This window comes from Otolemur garnettii, unplaced genomic scaffold, assembly GCF_000181295.1.
Source record: "Otolemur garnettii isolate 467f Iridium unplaced genomic scaffold, OtoGar3 scaffold00001, whole genome shotgun sequence".
Lineage (NCBI taxonomy): Eukaryota > Metazoa > Chordata > Mammalia > Primates > Galagidae > Otolemur > Otolemur garnettii.
Window position 1 is genome coordinate 30,849,521 of NW_003852396.1, and position 10,569 is coordinate 30,860,089.

The 10,569-nt window shown below is 40.8% G+C and overlaps 1 protein-coding gene and 1 pseudogene across 2 annotated transcripts in view; one reads left to right on the top strand and one right to left on the bottom strand.

Moving 5' to 3' along the window:
- LOC105886722 overlaps positions 1-1,917 on the bottom strand; it is a 2,267-nt pseudogene extending 350 nt beyond the window's left edge.
- Positions 1-10,569, top strand: part of STIM1 (stromal interaction molecule 1) — a 224,882-nt gene that overhangs the window by 137,574 nt on the left and 76,739 nt on the right. The window lies entirely within an intron of this gene.

The following is a 10,569-nucleotide window of genomic DNA, read 5'->3' on the forward strand; positions in this document are numbered from 1 at the left end:
ACGCCCGGCCATTTTTTGGTTGCAGCCGTCATTGTTGTTTGGCGGGTCCAGGCTGGGGATTCGAACCCGCCACCTTAGGTGTACGTGGCCGGCGCCCTAGCCGGTTGAGCTATAGGCGCCGAGCCCACACTACTTTTTTTAATCATCAGATCCCTTTTTTTCTTTCTCCTTGGATTTTCTATCTTGTTCTCTGCCCCAACTTTTGCCCCTGTGTTTATATAAGACTTTGGATCTCGGCTTTTTTATCTTCTTCGATCTCCACTTCGAGATCTATGCTTTCTCCCTGATCTGTCATGGCTTCTGCTTCTTCGTTGATTTCTACTGTGCTTCGTCTTCTTTCTCTACTTTGTGACCTTTTGTGGTCTCGAGACCGACTATATCTTCGGTCTGAAGTTCAGCTTGAATGCCTACTTCGTGAACAACTTCTCTTTCTTTTTTCTCTGTCCTGATCCCTTTCTTTTTCTCTTTCTTCCTCTTTCCTTCGTCTTTTCCTTTTTCTTTCTTCCCTTTCTCTCTCCCACTCTTTTTCTCTTCCTTCTCTTTCTTGCTTCTCTCTCTCTCTCTCTCTCTCTCTTTTTTTTTTTTTTTTTTTGCAGTTTTTGGCTGGGGCTGGGTTTGAACCCACCACCTCCTGCATGTGGGGCCGGTGCCCTACTCCTTTGAGCCATAGGCCCTGCCCATCTTGCTTCTCTTTTTTAGATGTTTATCACGATCGGGTTCTTCAGTTCTTTTTCTTAACTTTTCTTTTAATTCTTCTACAGTAGCTTTAATCTTGGCATAGCTCATGTGTTGTTTTCTCATCAAATGGTCATCTACCCGAGACTGGGTATCTCCTACTATCAAAAAAGCTTAACACACTTCACAAACTTCCATTTATTTTTTTCTTGGGCAGCTAAACTTTCAATTGTTGGCTCGGCGCCTGTAGCTCAAGTTACTAAGGGACCAGCCACATACACCAGAGCTGGTGGGTTTGAATTCAGCCTGGGCCTGCCAAACAAGAATGACAACTACAACCAAAAAATGGCCGGGCATTGTAGTGGGTGCCTGTAGACCCAGCTACTTGGGAGGCTGAGGCAAGAGAATAGCTTAAGTCCAAGAGTTGGAGTTTGCTGTGAGCTGTGATGCCACAGCACTCTACCCAGGGTGATAGCTTGAGGCTGTGTCTCAAAAAAAAGCAAAAAACAAAAAAACTTTCAATTGTTGAGGTGTGGACCTGAGCACTTCTCTCTCTTCTTTTAACTGTTTGACTAATTTCATCATCCCCTGGGCCTCCTCTACCTTTCCCTCAGATCCTAATTCTTTAATCTGCTGCAGAAGCACATCAGTTTTGTCTGTTAGACCCTGAATTATTTTTTTCTTCATTATTGTCTGTTGGGCCAGCTGCCCCAGAGGACTGCTGCTTTTGAGATAATGCCAAATGAGCATGGCCTCATTTGATTCTACGTTCTACTTCTGCAGGTAAGCTCTGTAAGTATCGCAAAAAATCTCCCTCATAGTCAATTTTCATAAAATGAGAACTCTTCTCATATTGTTTTCATCATGAATTTTTTCACATGGGCCCGGTGCCTTCAAATCCTGAGTCTGTCCATGGTTCTGCTGCTCAAACACTTGCTTCTGTTTAATAGGCCCTTCTGAAGGATTTTATGGCACAGATTTCTCTGCTTTGTTAAATTTGCTGCTATTCCTCCATCCACTTGTCATCTTCTAAAAATTTGCTGACATCTCTAATGTTATCTCCTCTTCCATTTACATCAAGATCAGACGAGTATGTATGAACAATTCCACAGGACAAAAACCACAGAGATAATATTTACAAATGCTCTCGTGGTCCCACTGCACCTTGCTGCACTTCTCGTCCAGGGCAAGGTTTTGGTCCCGGCCCATCAACTCATCCAACAACTGCGTGGCTGAAATCATGGTGCTTCCTTTGGGCGGCTGCTCCCACCAGCCCTGCCACCCACCAGTGAAAATGATGGCGACACTGTTGCCAAACCCCTCACCCCCACTGGGGGCTTTAAGGCCCCATAAATTCTTAATTTGGCATCTCTCTGCCTCCCATTTTCCTGTAAAAATTTCATTTGTCCACCAAGGCCTAGATCAGAGTTTCTTAACCTCAGCATTGTTGATATTTTGTTGTGGGAGCATTGTGCACTGTGGGATGTTTAGTGGTATCCCTCACATCTGTACACTGTGTGCCAGCACTTCCTTCCTGCCCCCTCTGGTTGTGACAACCAAAAATTTTGTCAGATTTTGTCAATTGCCTTGGGAGACAATATTTCTCCCAGTTGAGAACCACTGGCATAGATTAAATGTTTCCTCCAAGAAATCTTATTTGTTCCCTTACGGTGGGAAGCAATTCTTCCTCTTTCACGTTGGAGAGTACTTGGCATCAACCTCACATTTGGCATGTTGCTCTGTATTGTAATTGTCCATCCTTATCTGTCCTACTAGATGGTAAGTGCCCCTAAGGGGCAGGAACCAGGTTATACTTGTCACTGTTTCTCCCATTGTGTTTGTTGCGAGGCCTTACATATAAATGTAACTGAGTTGATTTTTAAAAAAATTTTTAATTTGAAAGCAAAGATTCTATCTTATCATTGTGTGCTCTTTAAATTGTTCCTTTAGGTTCAGAGCAAGAGTACAGAGTTGCTGGTCAGTAGCATGTGGGCCAGGGTGGTTTGTCCTAGTGAGCTATCCACCAGGATAGAAGCAGAGTCAGTGTGGAGTTGTTTTTCTGGAGTTGCTAGGATCTGGGCTTCAGGCATGTTAGTATATGACCTATGTGTCTGATCTCCTTTGTGGCACTCTTCCCTACCCGTCTAACCCATGTTATGATTCATGTGAAGAATATAGATGGAGGTAAGATCACTAGTGAAAATGATAGGAAAACATAGGGAAAAACATATGCAAAGGGGCACAGGTGAAGAAAGGAAATAAAGAAGACAATGAGAATACTGAAAAGTTATATAGTTTAGCAAAAGTATACATACACTTTTGGAGTAAGAAAGATAATTGTTTTAAGTGTTCTTTTGCCAATTATTACTTGTATAACTTTCTTAAACTCTATGGGCTTTGATTTTCTCTGTCAAATGGGGACAGTAATTCCTACCTTGAAGGATTATGGCAAAGATGAAATTAACTCATATGTATGAAGTGCCCAGCCAGTGGCCTAGCTTATAGTGGAATTATTACTAGTATTTCTGCTACTATTGTCATTGACTGCTACAATATGCTAGGCCTGTGCTGGGAACTCTTATGTATACCATCTTAGTAATCTGTACAAGAAACTGTGAGGCATATATTAATTTTTCTCAAATAACTGATAACAAAACAGACTAAGTTAGCTCATAGTGAACCATTTTTGATATTATTGCAGCTCTGATCTCCTTCATGCTGATAACAGTGTTCTAAATTTAGACTTTAGTGATGGTTGCACACTTCTGTGACTACACTAAAAGCCACTGGGCGGCGCCTGTGGCGCAGTGAGTAGGGCACTAGCCCCATATACCAAGGGTGGCGGGTTTGAACCCAGCCCTGGCCAAACTGTAACAAAAAAATAGCCGGGCATTGTGGCAGGCACCTGTAGTCCCAGTTATTAGGGAGGCTGAGGCAAGAGAATCGCTTAAGCCCAAGAGATGGAGGTTGCTGTGAGCTGTGACGTCATAGCACTCTACTGAGGGTGACAAAGTCAAGAAAGAAGAAAAAAGCAAAAAATCCCCATTGAGCTTTACACAATAATTGGTATGTGTAAAGATGTTAAAAAAACTAAAATGTTGGGTGGCACCTGTGGCTCAAAGGAGTAGAGCGCCAGCCCCTTATGCTGGAGGTGGCGGGTTCAAAAACCCAGCCCTGGCCAAAAACTGAAAAAAAAAAAAAAAATTAAAATGTTACTTCATTGGTTGGAATTGGATGGGGGGGGGTCACCTCCCACTTCCCTTTCTGTAGCCCAGTCTATAAGACTCCCTAGGGCTCTATAGAAAACACTTTTAAAGCCTTGTTGATTTCTGTCTTTATTTCCCTTACCCCCAACTTTGAGAGAAATGCAGTGGTACTTTCAAGTCTGAAGTACCATGGTTCCTGGGTTCCTGGAAGCAGATCCCTTGTTAGCTAACTAACAACAAGGTTGCCTCTGTTTCTAGGCAGGTATCGATGGCTTTAGGGGACTCCAGACTGAAGAGTCCTGGGTCATTCTCTTTGGGAGAATTTCTTTCTTCTTCCTCCTCTCCCTCCTGTTCTTTCCTTTCATTTTCTTTTTTTACAGTTAGTACTGCTTCTGGGGAAGCAAAAATGTCAAAGAATCTGTGGGACAACTCTGGTGGTAATTCTTTCTAACCGGTATACCAGGGGCCTAAATTAATTTCTTGACAGTTACCATGTGGAGCTCCTTGTGGGGAGTTGTCAAAGACAGCTGGCCAGGTAGCTCTTATTTTATTTTTCCTGGACTCACCTTGTGCTTAGGGCCTCCCTCTAATTCCCATTGCTGTTCTCTGCTTCCACAGGCCATACTGGATCCTCAGAAGCAGAGCTCTCCTTTTGGTCCCTGGACCGAATTCTGAACATAAATTTTCCTTGCTTCCGTTTTGCACAGCTTTGATAGCCTGGAACAGCAACTTTGATGATGACAATGATGACAACGATGACTACTACTACTACTTATGTTTTTTCTTTTTTTTAAATTTTACTATATGCAAATAGTAAAACTTTAGTGTTGGTTCCTGATATACACATTTTGTTGCTGTAATCATTCTTCTTTGACCTCAGTTTGGAGTCACTTCTCTGCTTATTTTCTTTCTAGCTCACTGACTGGTGTAATCGCCATCTTATCTCTTACCTCATGGAACATTCTGTCCTGCTCATAATCCAGTCAAAGCACAGATCGAAGTCTGCTCAGGTGCTATAAACAGAGCAGAGATGACTATACTGTGAATGACATCATTCTTCAAGCTAAACCTCTTTAGGCTAAGGAAATGCCCTGTCCCATTCTTCCTTTTTACTATTTAAGTATAGGGTAGCTATAGCATTCACCCACCATAAGTGGCTCATAATCAGTTTGCATGGCTGTAACTTCCATTGAGTTCAAGTTCTGTAGCTGTGCTTATGCATTCAGTCCTAACTTTTGTAAGTTTTTTAGAATAAACTATTTGGACGTTAACTTTCTTTTTTAAAGTGACATGATCCTACTCTGTCACCCAGGCTAGAGTGCAGTGATGTGATCATAGCTCACTATAACATCAAACTCCTAAACTGAAGTGATTCTCCCACTTTAGACTCAAGTAGCTAGGTTTACAGGTTTGTGTCACCACAACTAGCTACTATGTTAATTTTTTTTTTTAGAGATAGGGTCTTGCTATGTTGTCCAGGCTGGTGTCTAACTCCTTGTCTCAAGCAATCCTCTGGCTTCCTAAAGTGCTGGGATTACATGCATTAGCCACCATGCCCAGCCTGGACATTAATTTTTTAAAAGTCTAAGTAGGTTCAGATTCAAGCTTTACAATGTACTAAGTGTAAGGCCAAGTGGTTTGGAAATTCATTTTCCTTATCTATAGATGAAAATAAGATACTCTTTGCCATTTATAAGCCTTTAGGCTAGTGAGACAGGCAGATATATAAACAGGTAATAATAATAGCAGCACATTTTTTTTTTTGCAGTTTTTGGCTGGGGCTGGGTTTGAACCCACCACCTCTGGCATATGGGGCTGGCGCCCTATGCCTTTGAGCCACAGGCACCACCCAGTAGCAGCACATTTTAAGGGCTCTAATGGTGGTATGCACAGGGTCTGTGGGAGTTTCCAGAGACATCAGGGTACAGTGATCTAATATGTACTGGTACAGCAGAAGACACATTGTTAGCTGGCACTCAGGCAAGGGTACCAGTTGCCAGACAGGCTGAACTACGCATCAGAAAGAGTAGGCATAGTTTGCAATCTGTCCCAGTGCCTTAGCCAGATACAGGATGAGGCAGCAGCTCCCCCAGATGGTACCCCTCATATTTTCAGGAAAACCCAGACGGTGGCTTGCTTTGACATACGGGGAAATTCTTTCTCACTAAGCAGGCTGTTGTTTTCCTTCTTCCGTTCTTTGTTGTTGATTCTGCTTTGTCTATTCTGGATGGCAATCCGGTTGATGACAGAGACTAGTTATACTTCTAAGGCGTCTTTGTGAATGTGTATGTATCTGTATGTGCCTTTCTGTTTGTGTTGCTTTTATGTGTGTATACATTATTTTATGCGTGTGTGAGTATGTGTCTTTCTGTATTTAATTGTATCTATGTGTATGACAAGAAATGGAGGGAAGGGAAAAACACTGAGCCAGGGAAGTAGGGCTGACAGAGAAAGCCCATAAATCAGGTTGAGGATCAAGGAAGAGGTTGGCTGGCAAAGGATTAGGCTACAGTTTAATATGCAGGGGCTAGAAGTAAAAGCAGAGCCAGAAATGTAATCAGGAGCCTAGAGAGGCTGTTAGTCTAGGCAGGATCTGGGCCCTACAAAGTGGTAGGCAGAATGCAGGTGTCAGTTAGTAGTGAGGAATGGTCAAGCTAGCAGAGAGAAAAAAGCCCTGCTTCAGGTATTAAACTTTAGACTCTTGTCTAAGGAGGAATTGGCAATTGGCTCCTAAGGCTTTACTTGCCTTCAGACCTAATTGGTGTTTGTATTTGTTTGACTATAAATGTATTTCTTGAAGTCTCTCTGTACATGTCTGTATCTGCTTGGGCATCGTTCTGTGTACTTCATGTTATTAGGAAGAACTGGTTTCCAATGCTATGTCTGATTCAGTTGAAAATCATTGACTTTCCTTTTATTCCTTGTGCTTTTCCCCTAGTCCTTTCTGTTTTCCTTCTCTAAACATATGTAGTGTCTGCTCCATGCTGGATGCTGGATATGAAAAGACTAGTAAGAAAGACAAATTTTCTATCTACAAAGGTCTCACATGTTATTGAAGCAGAACATGTTCAATCCTGATAAGTGCTGTGATAAGAGATGAGCACTGCATGCTCTAGAACAGTGGTTCTCACCCTGGGTCACGATCCACAGGAACTGTGTTAAAGGGTTGCGGCTTTAGGAAGGTTGAGAACCACTGCTCTAGAAGCACAGAAGAGGGAAGTTAACCCAGCCAAGGATGTCAGGGAAGATCACCCACAAAAGATGTTGCGTGAGACAGATTCGGGGATATAAATAGGAGTTAACATGAGGACAAGGGTGTGAAGGGCATACCAGGTGGAGAAACAAATATGATGTCCTGGGGAATCTGATCTGTGAGTCAGTGGTTCTTTTAATTTGAGCATAGAATGTAATAGTAGGGCTGGGAAGGAAAAGTTGGGAATGAGATTGGAAAGGCAGGCAGTAGCCACATTTGCATGCCATACTGAGGATCTTAGATTTTGTCCCAAAGATGATGAGCTAGAAGTAAACAGAGCTGGCTTTAATTCTGACTAATGGTATGTTAGGAGCAGGCTTTGCAGAAGAGGTAAAAGTATAACTTGATTTTTAAAGATGAGCAGGAGTTTCCCAAATGAAAGGAAATGGAGCATTCCAAGAAAGGGGGTATTAGGAATAAAGGAAGGAGGCAAAAAATATGGCAAGTTTGAGAGACATCAAGTAGGGAGGGGTCTAGAGAATAGTTACTTCATCTATAAGATGAGAATACCAATAATATGTACCTTCAGTGGGTGGTCTGAAGCTCAAAAAAGAGAATGGGCGTAAAGAATCTTTTGTAAACCAAAGAGCCGTGTGCAGATTTCCATAGTTGTGTCTTCCAGCTTCTAATCTGTCAGTGTCCGACAGCATCAGGCTGTCCTCGGTGTAGGCCCCTATAAGCATGCACCACAGCAGTTGGGCACTGACTGGATGAGAGCCACGCCTTCTTTCATCTGGCCACATGGCAACTTGAGGAGAAACTGGTAAGATTAGAAGGGTGGTATCTCAAAGGTCACCATAAACATATACATAGGGATAATGGGAAATTGAAGCTAAATGTACCTTTATTTACAAAATATTCATTACAAAATTTCACAAAATATTTACAAAAATATTTCTTTATGTGTTCATATACAGGGTAGCCATAAAGTTCATATGCAACTTTAAATTGTGCACTATTTTAAATTGCACACGAACTTTATGGCTACCCTGTATAAATATAAAAATATATTTTTATATGTAAAAATATATAATGTGAGTTTTTTACCTTTTCCTGTATATGGTGATCTTTGGGATATGCTGCAGTATGAACCCTGTTGCCAAGGGACCTGGGTTCAGATAACCAAACATTTATGATGGAGCTTCTGTATATAGCTGCCATGAGGGACTTTGCCATAAATTATCTCATTCCCTCCACATTGTAACTGAGGTGTTTTGTATTTCACAGGCACTAGGTGATATAGGGGTAAGTGGCAGAAATGAGATTAGAGTCTGTATCTGTGAGATTCTTTTTCTATGTGACATTTCACAGGCTTTCTGATATCTGGTTAGAGAGTCTTTGGGATTGAATGATTAGCACTTTCTTCCACATACAACAGTGGTTTTTTTTTTTTTTTGTAGTTTTTTGGCTGGGGCTGGGTTTGAACCTGCCACCTCCAGCATATGGGGCCAGCACCATACTCCTTTGAGCCACAGGAGCCTCCCAAACAGTAGTTTTTGCATTCAAGTGTAGGCTCTCTTCTATGCATCTGTCTCCTGTAGGTACTTTCACTATGTCTAATTAATCTCTGTGTCCTTAGATTCTAGCACTGGACCTGTCACATAGTAGCAATTGGCTAATTAAGTGAACAAATTAGGCTAATTAAATGAACAAATGCTTTTTAACAAAGCTTCTGGAAACCCTAATGTACTTGCCACTCTTTTCTGCTTTCTTTTGTGTACTATGTTATTCCAATAGGAGATTTTGTTCTTAAGGACATTTCTTTTCATTACTCATTGATACATAAGCCTAAGTCCTCCCTCAGGGTTGAATAGGTACCAGAAGCTTCTAGGGTTGGGGAAGGAATGCCTTTGTGTTACTGGTTATATTCTCTGTCCCTCAGCCTTTTCCTTTACCCACCCACTGCCTAAAGGTGAGTGGCATATGTAAGGAACATGTAGTGAGTTCTCAACTCTTACCAAGTTGAGTGAAGTGGGTGTTGTATTTTTTTAATGAAGCCCTAGAGGTTTTCCTGCTGTTGAGTGGCTGGGTTTTTGATTGTCCCAGGGTCTTGGAAAGCCACACATAGTGATGGCAGTAAGGGTGAACACTGACAGGAGAATCAAAAGTGCCTCTTGTTCATGGGAATTGATAAGATAGAGATGTTTCCCTATAGAAGCTGAAGCCAGCATAGAGGGAAGATAAAGTATATCCAGGGGTCAGCAAACTATGGCTTACTTCTGTTTTTTCATAAAGCCTGCAAACTAAGAACAGTTTTTACATTTTTAAATAGTTGGGGGAAAATCTAGCAAGAGAATTTTGTGATATGTGAAATTTATATGAAATTCAAATTTCAGTGTCCATAAATAAAATGTTGTTGGCACATAGCCACTCTCTTTCATTTACATATTATCTATTGCTGCTTTTGCATAAGAATAGTTCAGTTGAGTAGTTGTGACAGAGACCATATGTACTACCAAGCCTGAAATATTTACTGTCTGGCCCTTTACAGAAAAATTTTGTCTGCCCTTTGGTCTAACCTATCAATTTTTATATAGATGCTTTATTGAGATTTAATTCACATACTCTACAATTCACCCACTTTGAGTTTACATTTCCCTGGGTTTTAGCATATTCACAGATAAGTGCAACCATCGCCACAGTCAATTTTAGAACACTTTTATCCTCAAAAAGAAATACCATACCCATTAGCTTTTGTCTTCCAGCCTCCCTACTTCCTCTTGCCCTAAACAACCACTATTCTTTCTGTCTCTTTAGATTTGCCTATTGTAGACATTTTCCATAAATGGAATCATACATGTGGTCCTTTGTAACTGGCTATTTTCACTTAGCATGTTTTCAAGGTGCATCATGTTGTATCAGTACTTCATGTACATGTTTATATATCTGTACTTTATTCCTTTTTATGGCCTGTTAATATTCTATTGTATGGATATCCCATTTTATTTAGCCATTTGTCAGTTGTGTTTTTGTTTGGACATATATTTTCATTTCTCTTGTGTATATATATCTATGAGTGGAATTGCTGAGTCACATAGGAACTCTGTGATTATCTGTTTGAGGAACTGCCAGACTGTTTTCCAAAATGGCTGTAGCATTTTTACATCCTTGCCAGCAGTGTATGAGGGATTTGAGCTCTCCATATCCTCATCAACACTTGTTATTATCTGACTTCTTGATTATAGTCACTGTAGTAGGAATGAAGTAATATTTCATTATGGTTTTTTATTTGTATTTCTCTGGTAACTAATGATGTCAAACATCTTTTCTTGTGTTTAATGTTCATTTGTGTATCTTCTTTGGAGACAATGTGTTTTCAGATCCTTTGCTCATTTTTCATTTTTATTTTATTTTTATTTTTTGAGACCAAGTCTCACTTTGGGCCTTCCAATAGAGTAGTAATCTATCTTTTTTTTTTTTTTTTTTTTTTTTTTG